This window comes from Leucopleurus acutus (genome assembly GCF_964270905.1).
Source record: "Leucopleurus acutus genome assembly, chromosome: 5".
NCBI lineage: Eukaryota > Metazoa > Chordata > Mammalia > Artiodactyla > Delphinidae > Leucopleurus > Leucopleurus acutus.
Genome location: NC_139147.1, coordinates 36219189 through 36240485, shown reverse-complemented (window position 1 = coordinate 36240485; position 21297 = coordinate 36219189).

Here is a 21297-nt window from a genome sequence, read left to right as displayed (position 1 = left end):
ATTTTTAGATTCCACATAAAAGCGGTATCATATGATATTTGTCCTCCTCTGACTGACTTGCATGTATCTTTTTGAATTAGTGTTTTCATTTTCTTTGGATATATACCCAGGTGTGGAACTGCCAGGTCATATGGTAGATTTATTTTTGTGTTTTTGAGGAACCTCCATACTGTTTTCCACAATGGCTGCACCAATTTACATTTCCACCAACTGTGTAGTAAAGTTTACTTTTCTTCACATCCTCACCAACATTTGTTATTTGTAAACTTTTTCATGCTAGCCATTCTGACAGGTGTGAGATAATATCTCATTATGGTTTTGATTTGCATTTCTCTGATGATTAGGTATGTTGAGAATTTTTTATGTGCCCCTTGGCCATCTGTACATCTTCTTTGGAAAAATGTCTATTCAGGTATTCTGCCTGTTTTTGAATTGGGTTGTTTGTTTTTTTTTTGATATTGAGCTGTATAAGCTGTTTATATATTTTTGGATAGTAACCCCTTATCAGTCATATCATTTGCAATGACAAATTTCTTTATTTCTCCTTATATTGAATCTCTAAATAGTTGAAGTTTTTAAGCATTACTTCATATCAGTGGCTTTTTCTAAATAAAATTAGTTGTAGATTTTATTTTTTTATAATAACATTATGTAGGTGATACACATATATTTAGTGAATTAATAGTAAATCCTAACTAAAATATGTATTTTATGCAGTTTTTCTGACAAATTAGGAAAAACCATATCCAAATTGCTAACCTAATTCTTTTCAGAATTATTTTCCTCCAAATTTAAAATATTCGATTGGAAATGTATAGAATTTTTTTGACAAATTAATTGACTGTGCCCAAAATACATTTGAAATATATTCTCCAGAAAATAAATACACTGATTATTTCTTCTATCTACTAAAGAAGCAATATTTTGGACTGGTTACAAGGATGAGTGGTAAAATCTTATTTCTGGGGTTCATCTCTCAGCATTGCCATTTATTAACCATGGAAATTTAAACAAGTGATCTATCCACATTAAGCCTCATTTTCTTCATCTGTAAAATGGAACAAATAACAATACTTATCTCATAAAATTATTGTGGATACTGAGTCAGAAAACTCATATCAGTTCTTATCACACTATGGGACATGTAGAAACATTCTCCTACTGTTAGCCATCCTCATAATCTATATTGAATAATGCTAGTTTAGTAATAGTAGTTACAGTTTTTTTAAGTATTACTTTCTGAAACACTAGATATTTGAAAAACACAAACTTCAAGTTTGGAAACCAATTTTGATAAAACCATTTGAATCCTTGACTGCCTATGATTTTGAGTAATCATTTGATAGAACTTCCAATCTCAAAATAACCTTCAGAAGCTCACCTATCATCATTAATAGTGCACAATGATGTATTGGCTAACACTTTAAAAAATTAACTACATCATCTTCTTCATACTATTCCTTTCTGAACTTAGTGATATTTCTAAAATGTTCCACTCAATCTAAAATGCATGAACAACACATACAATAAAAGGACATACTACTTCAGAAATCTTTTACTTTCTCACAAAATAATTAAATCCAAAAAAAGGACATAAATGTCCTGTCTCACCCCAAATTTTACTGCAGCTACATCAAATTTTCCATGAGTTTCAGCTTCACCCTTAATACAAATCAAAAGAGATTCTATTCAGGGAATTTTTTAAAATGATGGTGAAATTAGACTTAGTTCTGCTTTAAATATCAAAGAAAATCAAGGATCCATCTTAAATTTAGACAATGTCCAAGTTATCTGTTCTTTAATTGCCTTCACATATGCAAAGTTTCGCACACCAATGTGATAAATTACCACAGATTTAGAGGTTTAAACATTAATTTATTACCAAATAGTATCAGAATTTAGAAGTCAGAAATTATCACACTGGGCTTCAAAATCAAGGTTTCATCATGATGTGCTCCTTCTAGATGCTCTGAGGGGAAAAAACAAAACAAAACAAAACCTTTCCTTGACTCTTCCACCCTTTAGAGTCTGCCTGTACTCCTTGGCTTATGTCCACCTTCCATCTTCCAAGTTAGCTATTTTCATCCCTCCATCCTCTGCTTCCCTGTCACATCTTCTCTGCCTCTGATCCTCCTGCCTTCTTCCACCTGCAAGGACACCTGTGATTATACTGGGCCCACCCAGGTCACCCAGAATAATCTCTCCATCTCAAATTTCTTAACTTAACTACATCTGCAAATTTCCTTTTTCCATGTAAGTCAAAAGATTAACTGTATTCCAGTGTTAGGATATGGACAATATTGGAAGGTCATTCTGCCTAACAGGATTGTTTTCCAGCTATTAAATTTAAACTTTGTAACTATTGATGCAAATTAACTCATAATATTGATTCCTGAAAGATATATACTCCTTTATTTTCTGATTTCAAACTATTTTTTTGTTCACAAGTAAAACTGATTAACCCTGTCTTATAACAGAAAACAGTGTCTTATAAGAAATTTAAAATTTTATTTGGTATTATCTATGAATTTAATATTTTCAACTCATTTCAAATAAGCAAATTAATCAGCCAGTTCATAGGAAAATCAATATTCATACCATATTTTCAACTATTTAAAATGCATTTTTTTCTTTCTGAATTTTACCAGAGTTTTTTGCAAATAGAAATTTCTTGAGCTATTAAAGTCATTTCAATAACTAAACTTTGATTTATTACCTTCCATATGAATTCAAGTGTTTCATCATTTATAACAGTATACTCCAGCCATATATTTTATGTACTTAGAAGGTTGATATTGTTTGATAGTCACTTATATTCACAAATTTAAAAGGGGTCAGAATTCTGGCTTTGAACTGTATCATATGCTATATCTAAATTGGGGATAAAACTATACTGATTAATTTTTCATAATAATAAAACATTTCAGCTTCTGCATTCAAATACCATAATGTTTAGGAAACTCATGGGCATCCTGTGACAAAACATCATAACACAGATGTTTATTATAACATAATTTTGAATAACTGTTGTTATCAATGCAATGGAAACATTAATAGCATGATAAGTAGGAAATGACTAAAATGGAGTAGTAATTTTAGTATCAAATGATAAAGAGATTGCTATTGTCTGAATGCTTCTGTCCCCCCAAATTCATATGTTGGAACCCTAACACCCCATATGATGGTGTTAGGAGGTGGGTGCTTTGTGTGGTGGTTAGGTCATGAGGGTGGAGTCTTCATGAATGGGATTAGTGCTCTTATAAAAGAGAACCCTCAAAGCTCCCTAGCCCCTTCTGTCATGTGAGGTTACAATGAGAAATCTGCAACCTGGAAGAGTACCTTCACTCAACCATGCTGGCACCCTGATCTCAGACTTCCAGCCTCCAGAACTGTGAGAAATAAATTTCTGCTGCTTATAAGCTACCCAGTTTGTGGTATTTTGTTATAGCAGCCTGAACTAATACAGACATACTTACATGAACAAACAAGACAGGAGAGGAGACAAAACAATATCAAGCAAATATATCATAAATGAACAGTTATTTTTCAAATAAGTTATACCAATGAACTCAGGGTTTTCTTTAAAGTTTGAAGTTCCATATTTGAAAGCTTTCTATATTTACCTTGTTACACAATCAAGAATTATGGCTTATATTTTCCAGTTTACATAAATGATTTCATACATTCTTTGACAGCTTTACTGCATTGTTTCTTCACACAGGACATTTCCTCCTATTTGGGAATTGAGGGGCAGGATGCCTCTGTTCCTACACTAAGACTGTAGTCATGATGATGGACTGTATACATTCATTTTAAATCCTGAAGCACCGGACACTTGTCAGAGACTGAAGGATATGGTCCTTACAAGACTATGTAATGGTATGTATGAAATCAGTTCATAGCCACAGACGGTGAGAGGACATTTAGCTAATTCAAGGGTGGCCCAGGGCAGAACTGCCCAATAAGCATGAACATGAAAAACCCAGAGGGGAAACATATTTCTGGCCAGAGCACTTTGGAAAGCAGCTTGTACAAGGAAGAGAGTATAAGGGGAAACTCCCCCACCCCTCTTTCTCTTTCTATCTTTTATCCACACACACTTAAAGTATTCTTGACAAAAATATCACAGTGACTTACCTAAAATACTGTATTTTAAACTCTAATAATTATAATAAAACCTTCCCAAAAGTTCAGCCATGAAGTTGGCATGCTTTTATTGCTACAAACTATGAGATTGGCTAAAGTAATGAGTAGCTTTTCTGACATAATTCTTTAGGGTGTCAGCCCTCTGAACAACTGGAATATGGTAACATGGATTCTGTCAGCTAGCTATTGCTGTGTAACAAACCTGTCCATAACTCAATGACTGGCTTAAAGTAACACCTGTTTTACTTTAATTACTGAGCTGCCAAAGGCCAAAGCTATAATAATTTCGAAAAGAACAAAATAATGTATCAGACTCTAACCTAAAAAGTAAAATAAGAATCTGTGACCCCCATGCTGATATATCATGGTTACTTTTAAGCAAAACTATTCTCAGTCTTTAAGCTATATTAAAGGGGAACATTTTGTGTAATTTTATTATTTTTCTTCTTGTTATGTATTGTTTTTTGAGAAAATGGACACTAGGAGAGAGAACAGCTGCTATAAATAATTAAAGTGTGATTCTTCTGGGCCAAGATGGCAAAAGTTGTTAAAGCTAATGTGACATCTGTGCTCAATGATTTTAATAGGAAACATTGTTTTCAAGTGCAGCTTCTTAAGATACTGTTCAAATCAGCACAGCCCCCAAATCATATGCTTAGAACTTTTGCAAATAGACTTATAAAATGAGAATTTATGAAACATACTCTGGCTTCTCTCTTCTCATTATGTCAAGTGTTACCCACTAGTGGCTGTCACACCTATATGCCCAACCTTATATGGGTATCATGAAAAAAAAATCCTCTGTTTATGGGTTTCCTGCCTACATTGATTCATATCAAGGGAGAGAATTTGAAAGTCGGTTGCTAAATGAATTACTTCAATTTTCAGGGAAAATTGATTTACAATGAGGTCTGTAACCAGAGAGATTTAACAGAACTATATTACACATGCTGAGAACTCTGCGTTTTGAGTGAGAGGGGCAATGCGACCAACACAATTTCCTTCTGATCCATATCTAAAATGCTTCCAGGAATAATGACACTAGGTTTCTTTTTATTTTATTTTTTTTCAAAGAAGTGATATGTACATGTGGGCAAAAGATCATTTTTATCTTTTTCTGAGACTAAAGAAAAAAATACTAAAACTATTCCTCTTTATCCTCTAGCAGTTTCCCCTAGGTATACCGCTGATAACAGATTTTTTTTTAGATTCCTCCTGCAATATGTATACACATGTACACATGTGTGTGTACCTAGTTAAACATAAACATACTTTAAATATGGTTCTTCATGTTTTTTTAAAACTTTTTAACATACCTTGGAGATTCTTCCATATGAACACATATATATTCATTGATAGAATGTAATTTTTAACATCTGAAACTAAATGAAACCTCACAGATTTCTTGGTATAGTTTTGTGATCACTATAAATAGAATGTTGACAGTTCAATTGCAGTATCAAACGGCAAGCATGGAGCGCCACTGTAGAGATGGGGTACAAATCAACATATTGGATTTATAAATCATATCAGGGCAACAAAGAGTATGAGAAACAAAAATAAAAACTTTGTTATAAGTGAGAAACGTGGCAGTCAAATCTTAAATGATAAAATAGAAGCATTTATGAAAGGAATGAAGATTGAGCAACTGTGTTTTGGAGGCAACAGGTAGAAACTGCTGTGCCTCTGGATCTCATAAAGAGCCTACAAAGTCCATCTTTTTTAGCTAAAACTCATATCCTAAAGTACAACACCTATATCCCATGTTAACAACAATAGGAATGAGACATATGGACAGCTAGTGGAGATTCCCTAGACTTGCTTTGGGTCTGACAATCAGAAGAGGAGTTAAGTGAGGAATCATGAAAACAAAGCACGTATTCTAGAAACAATATTTCTCTGTAGCGGTAGGAAAAATATTGTTTTTTTATGGGAAACCTCTCAACTGCTTGTCTCAATTTGCTGGGAAGAAGTTAAAGAAAATGAGCTCAAACATTAATTACTAGTTTATAAGAAAAATATTACATAGCCATCTTGACCCTCTCTCTCTAAACTTTCTTGAGTTAGGCAAAAAAAAAAAAAAAAAATGGCCATCCAAAAATATCTACACCCTAAACCCTAGGACCTGTGAATATATTACTTTACATGGCAGCAGGAACACTGCAGATATGATTAGTGTTACAGATGTTGAGATGGGAATATATGAATTAACCAAAGTGGGCCCAATTTTGTCACATGAGCTCTTTAAAGTGGAGAACATTTTTTTCAGTGAGAGATGTGATATAGCAGAAGAATTTTTAAAAAAATGATAGAGGACTCAACCAGACATTTCTGGCTTTGAAGATGGAGAAGGGACACAAGCCAAAGAATATGGTGACCTCTAGTATCGTAAAATACAAGGAAGATTTCCCCTTTAAGTCTCTAGAAAGGTCTACTGACATTATGATTTTTGTCCAATAAGACCTGATTTCTAACTTGTAAATCTACACAATAAGAAACAAATTTGCATTGTTTTAAGCCACTAACTTTGTGGTCACTTTTTACATCAGCAATAGGAAACCAAACAGCCTGCAAGAGCTGAATCATACTGAACTTAATTGGATTCCACAAATCACTGCTTCCTTTTCTAGTAGTTCACAATTCCATAAGCCTTAAAGATTTTGGAACAAAACTATGCCATCTTCTATAGGTGATTAGTCTATTTTTGAGAAACAGCTTTTAGCTACTAATTGAGGGTTAGTAGATTGAATATGTGGTCATTAACTGCCAAGTTACTATACAACTTTAGTTGCCCATCGTAAACTGTGTGTGCTTTCACCTACTAAGCCATAAAGATGGACATGCAGAGCAGCCATACAGAACAACTTCCATGAAATGGAAGCAGTGTATACAAAGTCAGGCTTAAGCAGGTGCTGACATTATGAATAAGTTACTTGAACAAGTGGTGCTAATGTCCATGACACTTATTCCTAATATGTTGCTTTTTCTTTCTCAACCTGAATGTATTGCTTTAAGGAAATTTACTATAAACAAATTATGGAAGAGGAAATAGTTTAAGCCTAATTTCTTAATGGCCCTGAACAATATGGTGAAACTAACAAAAAGATCCACTGTAGCATTACAATCTTAGTCCATGGTGACCCTTAAAGGCAGTAGTGAAGGAAAATCCACTTCATGGGCAGATGTTTTTCCATTTAACCTGAAAATTCAGATCTATAATTATTCATGGACAGTGGCTAATTGTACGGCTGGATGAGGGAGTTTAAAGGAAAATGATTGGAAGTTTGGTGGGATGATATATGTGGTTAGACAGCAAAATGTTAAAAAATGTGAATATAGAGGTGTTCCAAAGTATTTGTTGAATATTAGGTGAATGATTAACAAAAAGCACCTCAGCAGAAGAGAATCTACAGAACCAGGTAGATCAGATAATCTACTATGTGGACATCAATCTACCTTTTTCCCTAACCACCCATTCTCGTCAATAAATTCATTAAAAATGGCAGAAATGCAGAGCCTGGTCAAATACATGGACATCCATTCATTAAGGGCTACTTTCTGGTTACAGTCACTGTTGAATGTCCATTACTGATTACCTGATAGGCACTGTTCTCTAGTGAGATCAATCAACCACCTGGAAGCAGCTGTATTACATTAAGATTATATTGAAGTAACCTAAGTTTTGTTCTTTATAATGGTTGTTTTAACACTAGTGAGAAGATGAATTGAAGGCATATAGGATTTTCAGAGATGAAACTGTAATACATGCTACATGTTTACTATCACTTGGTAAATGTTCTATAACCACCACTTTCACCGCTTGTTCATTCACAAAGTTGACTTTTCCAACTAAAATTAAAATGTGTATTTCCATTCTAACTAATACAGTTGTTTGCACTTGTTTGACACTTGACTCAATTAGTTATTTACCACTGACTATTAAAAGGAATTAATGTCAATCATTTAGCCAACAATATTTCTGAAGGATCCCTCATTTTATTTCTCATTCACTTTACTTTCCTTAATCCTCTTCTATTCTGCCTTCTATGAATATTTTAACAACATGAAAAATGGTCAGAAGTTAAAAATGAAGGACTGAATGATAGCCATCATCTGGAAGACAATGTAAAGCAGATAAATCAAAATGAAGAACTAGATTAATGGGAATGGTAAGGCAGAATAATGAAGTATAAGTAGGAGAGTAAAAAAAACACTCAAAGATACTCAATTTGAACAATAAACAAAGACACAATCTAGCAGTAGATAATCATGAGAAAGACTTGCTTAGGTTTTATTTAAAGGCAGAGAATAGAAGACACTGAAGAAAAATAGAAGGGTACTTAAATACATTCAGAGCAAGAGCGTAGAAAGACTAGGATTATGTATTCTGATCTAAAGACTATGTTATATAAGGAAGTAAGGAAGGTATTGATGGAATTATTTTCTTAGCAAACAAGGTAGTCTAACAACAATGGCAGCAAAGTGTTAAAAGAGAAAGCATGGACAATTTTAATTTACAATATAGTTTCTTTATATTTGAACTTCAGAATTTCTCTTTCAGTTGAACAACAGTCACAAAGATGTGGCCATCATCTGCCCTTGTACATATTCACAGTACAAATCATCAGAATTATCAATCCCAGAATTTCCTGGGTTTGGTAATTTATATGTGGTTTTCTTATGTTTCCCTTTCCGTTATTTTCTTCCACAGTTTTGCATTATTTGGGATGGAGGATGGATCCATTTCTCTTTATTAGTTTTGTACTTGAGTAGCTATTAGTGAATAATTTTTAACCACAATTAAAAACTGATCTACAGATGGCCAATAGGCACATGAAAAAATACTCATCATAGCTAATTATTATAGAAATGAAAATCAAAACTACAATGAGGTACCACCTCACACCAATCAGAATGGTCATCATTAAAAAGTTTACATATAATAAATGCTGGAGAGTGTGTGAAGAAAAAGGAACCATCCTACACTGTTGGTGGGAATGTAAATTGGTGCAGTCACTATGGAGAACAGTATGGAGGTTCCTCAAAAAACTAAAAATAGAGCTGCCATATGATCCAGCAACCTCACTCCTGGGCATATACCCAGAAAAAACTGTAATTGGAAAAGATACATATATCCCTATGTTCATAGCAGCACTGTTTACAATAGCCAAGTCATGGAAGCAACCTAAATGTCCAACAACAGGTGAATGGATAAAGAAGATGTGGTGTGTATATACAAAGGAATATTACTCAGCCATAAAACAGAATGAAATAATGCCATTTGCAGCAACATGGATAGAGATAGAGATTATCATACTAAGTGAAGTGAATCAGAAAAAGAAAGACAAATACCATATGATATCACTTATATGTGGAATCTAAAATATGAGACAAATCAACATATCTATGAAAAAAAAACAGACTCACAGATATAGAGAACAGAATTGTGGTTGCCAAAGTGGAGGAGGGAAGGACTGGGAGTTTGGGGTTAGCAGAGGTAAACTATTATATATAGGATGTATAAAGACAAGGTCCTACTGTATAGCACAGAAGTGTATATTCAATACCCTGTGATAAACCATAATAGAAAAGATTATGAAAAAGAATATATATATATATATATATATATATAATTGAGTCACTTTGCTGTACAGCAGAAATTAACACAACATTTTAAATCAACCATACTTCAATAAAATTAAAAAAAATGATCTGAGGTATCATTGGTTTGTACTTCTGCTAACATTACAATATAAATGGTTACTCTAGTAAGACTATGTTCTCTGCCATGAGAGCCTTAGTATTTTTCTTAGACAAAGCAAAACAAGCTTTACAATTCCTTATTGTTTTCAAAATCAGGTTTTCAGGCTTCCTACAGGGAAAACAAGGACTTGTGAAGGCATGTTGTTTGAAGTTTATATATTTTTTCATGTGAATATGTTAGCTAAAATATTTCAAAGATTGCTTAGAAGAGAAATTAAACTCAGCTATCATAAAGGCTGAGTTCTGGGGGTTTCCCTGGTGGTGCAGTGGTTGAGAGTCTGCCTGCTAGTGCAGGGGACACGGGTTCGAGCCCTGGTCTGGGAAGATCCCACATGCTGTGGAGCAACTAGGCCCGTGAGCCACAACTACTGAGCCTGCGTGTCCGGAGCCTGTGCTCTGCAACGAGAGGCCGCGATAGTGAGAGGCCCGCGCACCGCGATGAAGAGTGGCCCCCGCTTGCCACAACTAGAGAAAGCCCTCACACAGAAACGAAGACCCAACACAGCCAAAAATAAATTAATTAATTAATAAACTCCTACCTCCAACATCTTCAAAAAAAAAAAAAAAGGCTGAGTTCTGAAATGCATTTATTTTTATAGAAAAAAGTTGTTAGTCTCAAAAGCTAAATTATAATGCAATATTCTATTTCTTGACCTGGGTGATGGTTATATGGGGGTTCAATTCAAAATAATGCATTAAGCTATTCATCAATTTTTAGAAAAATTCTGCATGTTTGTTACATTATATGGTAATTTAAAATATGTTATAATATTACTTGCTTATAACACAGTATCATTTAAATATAGAAATTATTGAAATTTTCTTATTGTTAGTGGTGTTTTCAACTTAGAGATACAGATAAATATATTCTAAAGTCTCTTTATGATAATGACTGAATGCAGGCAAAAATCAATTTGAAGGAACATAAAGAAGTGTAGAAATATATTAAAAATGTCTTGATATTAAAATATTTTAGTAACATTCTTCTTTTGCAATATTGTATTTTGCTTATTAAATTATGAGAGGAATTCACATCAGCATTCAATTGACCATGATCTTTTAAAACATATGAAAATGTGAATTCTATATATTAAATAAATACACAAATAATTAAAAGCACATAAAATAACTTAATTCTTGACTTTATAGAATCCAAATTTTAAAAAAACCCAAAAACATATGTACAAGTTTGTATGTTCTCCCTTTTGAAGTTCTATTTCTGAAAAGTGAGAATAAAGACACATATTAAAAAAAAATAGAGGAATCAATTTTAAAGACAAATGAGAGGTCGCATTGAGGAGTAACCAAGGAGTTGCAAGAACAATTTGGAGATGTTGATTATGTAATGAAACAAACTTTTCAAAACAACAGATCAAATATTAGAGATGTGTCTTCAGAATTTTTCATTTTTTTTATTCTTTGATTTATAAAAGTTGATGGTTTATTTAAGTAAATAATGACACTCAAGATACTTCTCATTTGCTTTTTGAAATTTTGTGAACATATAACCTAACCCCCTTATATTTTAACAGAAATTTTCAAGTTACTCAATCTTCTAAGTTTATGTCTTTTAACATAAAATGTTTTTAGAGAAGTTTGGATCACATAATTGAAAAAGTCATTGTTGAATTGCCATCACCATATATTTTCTCAATTTCTATAAAGAGTTAACTAAGAAGCTTCTGCACAGCAAAGAAAACAATCAACAAAATGAAAAGGCAATCTACCAAATGGGAGAAAAGATTTGCAAATCATATATATATATAAGTGATTAATATCAAAAATATATTAACAACTCATACAACTCAATAGCAACAAGACAAACAGAAACAATCTGATAAAAAAATGGATAGAAGTTCTGAATAGACAATTTTTCAAAGAAGACACACAGGTGGCCAACATGTACATTAAAAAAGTGCTCAATAACATTAATCATCAGGGAAATGCAAATCAAAGTCACAGCACAATCATATCTCATACTTGTTAGAATGGCTATTGTCAAAATGACAAAAATTAGGAAGTCTTGGAAAAGATATAGAGAAAAGGAAACTCTCTGCATTTTGGTTCATCCACTATGGAAAACAGTATGGAGGTTACTCAAAAAATTAAAAATACAGCCATCAAATTACCCAGCAATTCCATTTCTGGGTATTTTTCCAAAGAAAACAAAACCACTAAATCAAAAAGGTATATACACCCCCATAATCATGCAGCACTGTTTACAGTAGACAAGATATTGAAGCAACCTAACTGCCATCGATAGAAGAATGGTAAAGAAGTTGTGATATATACTAATTGTTAGATAAATGCGAATCAAAACTACAATGAGGTATCACCTCTCACCAATCAGAATGGCCTTCATTAAAAAATCTACAAATAATAAATGCTGTAGAGGGTGTAAAGATAAAGGATCCCTCTTACACTGTTGGTAGGAATGTTAATTGGCGCAGCCACTATAGAAAACAGTATGGAAGTTCCTTAAAAAAACTAAAAGTAGAGCTACCATATGATGTTGCAATCCCACTCCTGGGCATATATCCAGAGAAAACTATAATTCGAAAATATACACGCACCCCAATATTCATAGTAGCACTATTTACAATAACCAAGACATTGAAGCAATCTAAATATCCATTTTCAGATGAATGGATAAAGAAGATGTGGTATATATATATATATATATATATATATATATATATATATGCAATGGAATATTACTCAGCCATAAAAAACAATGAAATAATGCCATTTGCAGCAACACAGATGGACCTAGAGATTATTATACTACGCTAAGTAAGTCAGAGAAAGACAAATATCATATCACTTTATGTAGAATCTAAAAAAATGATACAAATGAACATATTTGCAAAACAGAAATAGACTCACAGACATAGGAAACAAACTTATGATTACCAAAGGGAATAGCAGTAGGGGGAGATAAATTAGGATTTTGGAGTTAACAGATACATACTACCATATATGAAATAGATAAACAACAAGGACCTAGTATATAGCACAGGATACTATATTCAATATCTTGTAATAACGTACAATGGAAAAGATCTGAAAAAGTATATATGTATATGTATATTTATATGTATATAAGTATTTAAAACTGAATTACTTTACTGTACGTACACCTGAAACTAACACAACATTGTAAATTAACTATACTTCAATAAAAATGGTTAAAAAATTGTGAATATATATATCACACATACACACAAATACGTACATGCAGTATAATATTATTCAGCCAATTTCACCATTTGTGACAACATGGATGGACCTTGAGGGCATTATGCTAAGTGAAATAAGTCAGACAAGGACAAATACCTTATAATCTGTCTTATATGTGAAATCCATAAAAGAAAAAAAAAATGAACAAACTCATAAATACAGAGAACAGACTGGCGGTTGTCAGAGATGATGGTGGGGGTTGAGGGGTAAGCAAAAGGGACCAAAGGGATCAAACTTCCAGTTATAAAATAAGTTAGTCATGGGGATATAATGTATAGCCTGGTGACTTTAGTTAATAATACTGTATTGCATATTTGAAAGTTTCTAAGAGATCTTCAAAGTTCCCATCACAAGAAAAAAAACATTACAACCAAATAAAAAAATAAGTCATCCCCCCCTTTAGCATTCTTTTTACATGGAAGAGGAGGGCCATTGAAATTTGTTAACTCATGCTTATTTATTTACAAAATCAAAACTGTCAAGCAGTTGAGTTTCTGTTTGAGAAAAAAATGCCAAAATGTCTTATACCTCTCATTCCAACCCCCACGCATATTTTTTTAAAAAATCAAAATATGATAAAATAAATGCATATATGGAATTTAAATCATCTGTTACTTCTTTTAAAAATCAGAAATACTAGCTAATGATCCCATAGACTACTGCTCTCTCTGTGTGTGTTTGACACCACACAACATAAAGTACTGGATTCAGCCAGGCTGAACACATGGTAAGAAATTTTATCTAGAAGAATGGAGCATAAATCTTCAGCACAAAAGCACCAAATATTCTCTAGAATTAAAGTTATTATACCAAATCATTTACACAAGGTTTAATTATGATCAGTATTCTTCTTTAGAGTTAAAATTATAAAGGTAGTGACTCAATGTACAGCCCTTTGTTTCAATATTATTTTTACCTTAAAGCCATCTTAGATAAGCAAATTCACAAATTGAGAAAATAACTACAAAGGAAAATATTTTTCACACACTTTCCTCACACTCACACACAATCACTAACAATAAGATGTCACAATAATGTCAGAAATTGTGAGCAAATTGTGAATAAAGAAGCTTTTATCAACCTTGTCTAAAAATGCAAGGGTTAATAATATAAACAATGACTTTTGAGCTATGCTTTACATATATATATATATATTTACATAGAATAATGTTTTTTATTGATTTATTATTTCTTCTTTTGTTTTCTACTCAGGTTGTATAGACCCAAGAAAGTAAAATTTCTGTATTTATACATTTTAGGACATGCTGGGGAGTAGGCCTACCTAGAGTTTCTTTCCAAAATTTTACACACACCAGTTAAGAACAAAGTTTAAGGAGAAAGGCATTAGAGGCAGATTGTGTTTGCACAAAAGACATTTCCCTTAAATTAGAAATCTTTATTTCCCTGGGTTTGGGGTCAGACAAGCACTCCTTGGCACCTAAAGTTGGGGACCCTGAGTTCTGCTTTCAGGCAGTATCATGATGATGGGGCATGAACTCAGAATCACCCTGCTTTGTATCAGGAATGCTGGATTTAGCTACAAAAGATTCTTGTGACACATGCATGGCTCAAAATGAAGAAACACCTGTATAAAAGAACTTAGGTAATGATAAGAAGTCCGTTGACTTAAGGCCAAAGTCCAGGGCACTTGAAAGAAACCCTGGGTACACAGCTTAAGGTTGAATTTATCATAAGAGTGGTATGAAAGAAGCTCAAAGCCAACATTACAATAGATTTATTTGTAAGAAATAAAAACAAAATCTTTCATTCACTCCTAACTTTCTGGACTGAGATCAAGCACACATAAAAATGGTGCTTCAGAAAAAAAAAAAAAAAAAAAGGAAATATTTGTCAATCAGATGTATTGGATTATCTAATGCCCCCACAAATATTAGAAACAGATCTATAGTGATGATTAAGTTAGAAAATGCATAAGAATTATTTATCAAAGTCTGAGCATTACTTGTCAGCCTCCTTTTCTTTTTTCTTGCCTTGGCTATGTAGGTAGGCAGAATTGGAAAACCCACCTCCACCATCCACCCCAAGACTTCCTCTTCTTAACCTCACAACCTTGAATACAATGAAATGTCACCCCTTGATTATGCTACAATATATTACATGTGAAAGTGGATTTGGGGGCAAGAAATTAAGATCACTAATCAGTTCACCTTAAAATGGGAAGATTATCAAGGTGGGCCCAATCCAATAACATGAACACTGTAAAAGCAAAGAGTTTTCTCTGTCTGATAACAGAAGGAGAATTCAGAGAGATTTGAAGCAGGAGTATAATGTACCACTAGCTTGAAGGTGGAAACAGCCATATGCAAGGACTGGAAATCAGCCTATAGGAGCTGAGAAAGGCCTCCAGATAACACTCAGCAAGGAAACTAGAACCTTCGTCTTACAGCAGAACAGAAATGTATTCTGCCAACAACCTGAATGAGCATGGAAGTGAATTCTCCCCCAAAATCTCCAGATACGAGGTCAGTTCAGTTGACACCATGAGTTTAGCTTTTTGAGACCATGGGTAGTGGACTCAGTCAAATCCCCCCAGACTTCTGACCTATAGAACCATGAGATAATAAATGGATGTTGTTTTAGGGTGCTAAATCTGTGATAATTTGTTATATACTAATAGAAAACTAACACAAATATTGCCAGATATTTTCAGATACCATCTGCTTTTTCCATTCTGATGAAATCAGTTTATGAGTGCAGTTCCAGTAAGTATGATTGAACCCGGTATTAATGAACTATCCTACCTAGCCTGTATTTTCAATGATGCAGCATAATCCTAGTATTCATACACACTGACTTTTTGTTCCATTTATTGTGGCTGCTTTAAAAATATTGTTAAAAAATAAAACACATAACATAAAATTTTCCATCTTACCATTTTTATGTGTACATTTCAGTATTAAGTATATTCACATTGTTGTGTGACCAATCTCCAGAACGTTTTCATCTTGAAAAACTGAAATTCTATATCCATTAAACAACAATTTCCCATTTCCCCCTCCCTGAATCCCCTGACAACCACCATTCTACTTTCTATTTCTATGACTACTCTAAATACCTCATATGACTACTCTAAATGGAATCATGCAGTATTTGTCCTTCTGTGACTGGTTTATTTTACTTAACATAATGTCCTCAAGATTCATCCATGTTGTAATTTATGTCAGGGTTTCCTTCCTGTTAAAGGATGAATTATATTCCATTGTATGGATATAACACATTTCATTTATTTGTTCATCCATCAATGGACATATTTAGTGCTTTCATGCTTCTACCCCTTGGCTCTTGTGAATCGAGCTGCTATGAACATGGGTATGCAAATATCTCTTCAAGATTCTGCTTTCAATTCTTTTGGATATATACCAAGAAGTGGAATTGCTAGATCATATGGTAATTCTATTTTTAATTTTTTGAGGAGCCATCATCCTGTTTTTCATAGCAGCTCTACCATTTTACATTCTCACCAACAGTGAAAAAGGGTTCCAAACAATTTCCCCATATCCTCACCAACAGTTGTTATCTGCCTTTTTCTTTTTTCTAATAGCCATCCTAATGGGTATGAGGTGATATCTCATTCTGGTTTTGATTTGTATTTCCCTAATGCTTAGTGATGCTGGGCATCATTTCATGGGCTCATTGGCCATTTGTATATCATCTTTGGAGATGGTTCTTTTTTAAGACCTTACCCTTGAATGCATAAAGTCTTCCTCTACCATAATCACTCTCAACAGATGGCACTACAACTTTAGTCTTTACCTAAAAATCTTTCTGTGGTCTTATTCTCTCATTTGCTCATTCATTCGATACTTGAGGGGGAAAAAAAAAATATATATATATATATATATATATATACACCTCATTTTTATAAGAATCCTCGCCTTTATAAATAATTATCCTACACTTTCAATCCTATTTTCATTTTATCTTTGTTGCTACTTTCCCTTTACCAAGCTCATGTACTCCAAAGGCATCAGATAAAATCTATATCATAATATCTTTGCAGACACATTTTTCAAGCTCTAAATTTCAGAGGCATAATGATCAAGATATTTTGGAGCTTAATAGCCTAACTTCAAATCCTAGTTTTGCTCCTTACTATTTACATAATCTTGGACACTTTACTGTTCTCTATCTAATATAACGTTACTATGAGAATACTATGAGATTGTACCTATTTTATAGAGGTGCTATGAGGATGAGATGACTTAGTTGTATAATTATTAGAACATAGCACACCTGAATAGAGAAAGAATCATACATATGTTATTGAAAGTAAATAATATTTAGCTACTCTTTCTCTTCTCCTAAGTATTTATGTGTCATATCAAACTCAATTCAAACCAATTTCATTATTTGTTCACAAACTAGGAACATTATTTAGGACTCTTCATTTCAACTATTTTTATACCTTTTCTTCTACCAAACACGGTAAGTTCTTTATAAAAGCCAAAGTGGACCTGGCACTGTTTAATATTTAATCAACTTCTACTTTTATGCCTTTGAACATGAATTTTCCCTGTCCAAAATCATATTGAAACCACATACATCCAAGACTTTAAGAAGACATTTCTACTTTTAAGTCTGTACTACTTTCTACATTTAGATGAACAAATTTGTTCATTTTGAAACCCAATTATGCTTTAATTATTAAAATAAAATATATTATGAACTTTTGTTATTATACATATGCTTAGTTTAGAAGTTTTAAGAATACTGAAAAGCATGAGAAAATAAATAAAAGTCATCTTTATTTCAACCAGACAGATTTAATCACTGTTAATATTTTATTTGTTTCCAGATTTTTCTCTGCATATTGAGGTTTTATCAGAGGTAGTAACGCACACCAAATATTCCACTTCCTATCCTGTGTTTCCCAGACCCTTCACAATTATGAGAGGTCATGTAACTATCCCTGACCAATGATATACAATGGCGGGGAAGGGAAGAGGGGGAGATGTTAGTCAAGGATTCAAAGTTTCAGTTATGTAAGATGAATACATTCTGGACATCTAATGTAGAGTAAATACCAAATTGTATACTTGAAATCTGCTAAGTAGATAGATCTTAAGTATTATCAGTGGTGCACACACATACACACACACACACACACACACAAACAAGAAAATGGTAACTATGGGAAGTTATGTATATGTTAATTAGATTGACTATAGAGATTATTTCACAATGTATACATATGTCAAAACATCTAGTTGTACATCATACTTATATACAATTTTCATTTCTCAATTATACCTCAATAAACCTGGATAAAAATGTACCACCTGTAACTACTGGACTGAGAAATTGTAAAGCCCATGAGTTTTTATCCACTGTATTCCTGTGTTGTAATATGTGAAGCCTTTGTATTCCAGAGTATATGAATACAAAGATACTTTATGAGTTTCTGTGTGAAGTGAAGTGTCCCACCCCCATTCATATTCAATGTACTAACAGTAAAAATATAAATATTTACTTGGGATACTTTGTTCTGGTGTGTGTGTGTGTGTGTGTGTGTGTGTGTGTGTGTGTGTAGTTTTATGACATTGTTTGCTTTAACATTTTATTTAAAATTTCTATATCATGAATAATTTCTTAAAAGCATACTTTTATGATTTCTACTGCAAATACCACCAGTTGAATTCAAGTGAATTTATATAATTCAGAGCTATATATTATTACATGTTTCATTAAGTCATTCTCTCATGAATTAAAATATATCCAGATAAAGTAAGAAGGTACAAGAAATATATTTGATGTCTAGTGGTCTCTTATGCAAGAGGTAGAATTATGTTGCTCTTATGTATAGACATAGGGCTCTGTGTCCCTCCTAGCTTTATTTATGTCCCTCAGAAGTAAAACCATTTTTCAACCTTCTTGACATACAGTGGCAAATTTGAGAGTACATTTACATTTTAAAATATATAAATATATTTTCTTGTGTTTTTTCCACATTAAAAAATAAGGAACTGATCCTGCAACTTTACTGAATTCTTGATGAGCTCTAGTAGTTTTCCAGTAGCATCTTTAGTATTTTCTATGTATACTGTCATGTCATCTGCAGACAATGACAGATTTACCTCTTCCTTTCCAATTTGGATTCCTTTTATTTCTTTTTCTTTTCTGATTGTGGTGGCTAGGCCTTCAAAAATTATGTTGAATTAAAAGAGCAAGAGTAGGCTTCCTTGTCTTGTTCCTGATCTTAGAGGAAATGATTTCAGCTTTTCACCATTGAGTATGATGTTAGCTGTGGGTGTGTCATATATGGCCTTTATTATGTTGTTATGTTCCCTCTATGCCCACTTTCTGGAGAGATTTTATCATAAATGGATGTTGAATTTGTCAAAATATTTTCTGCATCTATTGAAATGCTCAAATGTTTTTTTTATTCTTCAGTTTTTTAATATGTGTATTACATTGATTGATTTGTGGATATTGAAAAATCCTTGCATCCCTGGGATAAATCCTACTTTATCATGATGAATGATCATTTTAATATATTTTTGGATTTGGTTTGCTAGTATTCTGTTGAGAATTTTTGAGTCTATGTTCATCAGTGGTATTGACCTCTAATTTTCTTTTTTTGTGATATCTTTGTTTGGTTTTGGTATCAGGGTGATGCTGGCCAATTAGAATGAGTTTGGAAGTGTTCTTTCCTCTGCAATTTTTTGGAATAGTTTCAGAAGGATAGGTGTTAACTCTTTTCTAAATGTTTGGTAGAATTCACCTGTGAAGCCATCTGGTCCTGGACTTTTGTTTTGGGGAGTTTTAAAATCACTGATACAATTTCATTACTGGTAATTGGTATGTTCATACTTTCTATTTCTTCCTGGTTCATTCTTTGGATACTGTACCTTTTAAAAATTTTGTCTATTTCTTCTAGATTATCCATTTTATTGGCATATAGTTTTTTGTAATAGTCTCTTATGATCCTTTGTATTTTTGTGGTGTCAATTGTAACTTCCACTTTTTCATTCTGATTTTATTGACTTGGGCTCTCTCCCATTTTTTCTTGAAGAGTGTGGCTAAAGGTTTATCAATTTTGTTTATCTTTTCAAAAAGCCAAGCTTTAGTTTCATTGATCTATTCTGTTATTTTCTTACCCTCTATTTCATTTATTTCTGTTCTGATATTTATCATTTATTTCTGTTCTGATATTTATCTTTTATTTCCTTCTACTAAATTTGGGTTTAGTTTGTTCTTATTTCTTTAGTTGCTTTAGGTCTAAGGTTAGGTTGTTTATTTGAGCTTTTTCTTGTTTCCTGAGGTAAGCTTGTATCACTATAAACTGCCCTCTTAGAACTGCTTTTGGTACATCCCATAGGTTTTGGATTATTTTCTTTTCACTTTCATTTGCCTTTAGGTATTTCTTTGATATCCTCTTTGATTTCTTCAGTGATCCATTGGTTATTTAGTAGCATATTCTTTAGCCTCCACATGTTTTTGTCTTTTGCAGTTTTATTTTTCTTGTAGTTGATTTCTAGTCTTATAGATTGGTGGTCAGAAAAGATGCTTGATGTGATTTCAATATTCTTAAATTTTCCAAGGCTTGTTTTGTGGCCTAGGATCTGATCTAATCTGGAGAGTATTCTATGTGCACTTGAAAATAATGTGTATTTTGCTGCTTTCTGATGGACTGCTCTCTCTCTATATATATATCAATTATTACACAGAAATCTGCTGCATTTCTATACACTAAAAATGAGGTATCAGAAAGAGAAATTAAGGAAACAATCCTATTTACCATTGCATCAAGAAGAATAAACTACCTAGGAATAAATCTACCTAAGGAGGCAAAGGTCTGTACTCCCAAAATTATAGTACTCTGATGAAAGTAATTGAAGGTGACACAAACAGATGGAAAGATATACTGTGTTCTTCGATTGGAAGAATGAATATTGTTAAAATGGTCACAGTAGCCAAGGCAATCTACAGATTCAATGCAATCCCTATCAAATTACTGGCATTTTTCACAGAACTAGAACAAATTTTAGAATAATTTAAAATTTTTTATGGAAACACAAAGCCAAAACAACTTGAAATAAAGAACAGACCTGGAGGAATCACGCTCCCTGTCTTCAGACTATACTACAAAGCCACAGTAATCAAAAGAGTATGGTACTAACACAAAAA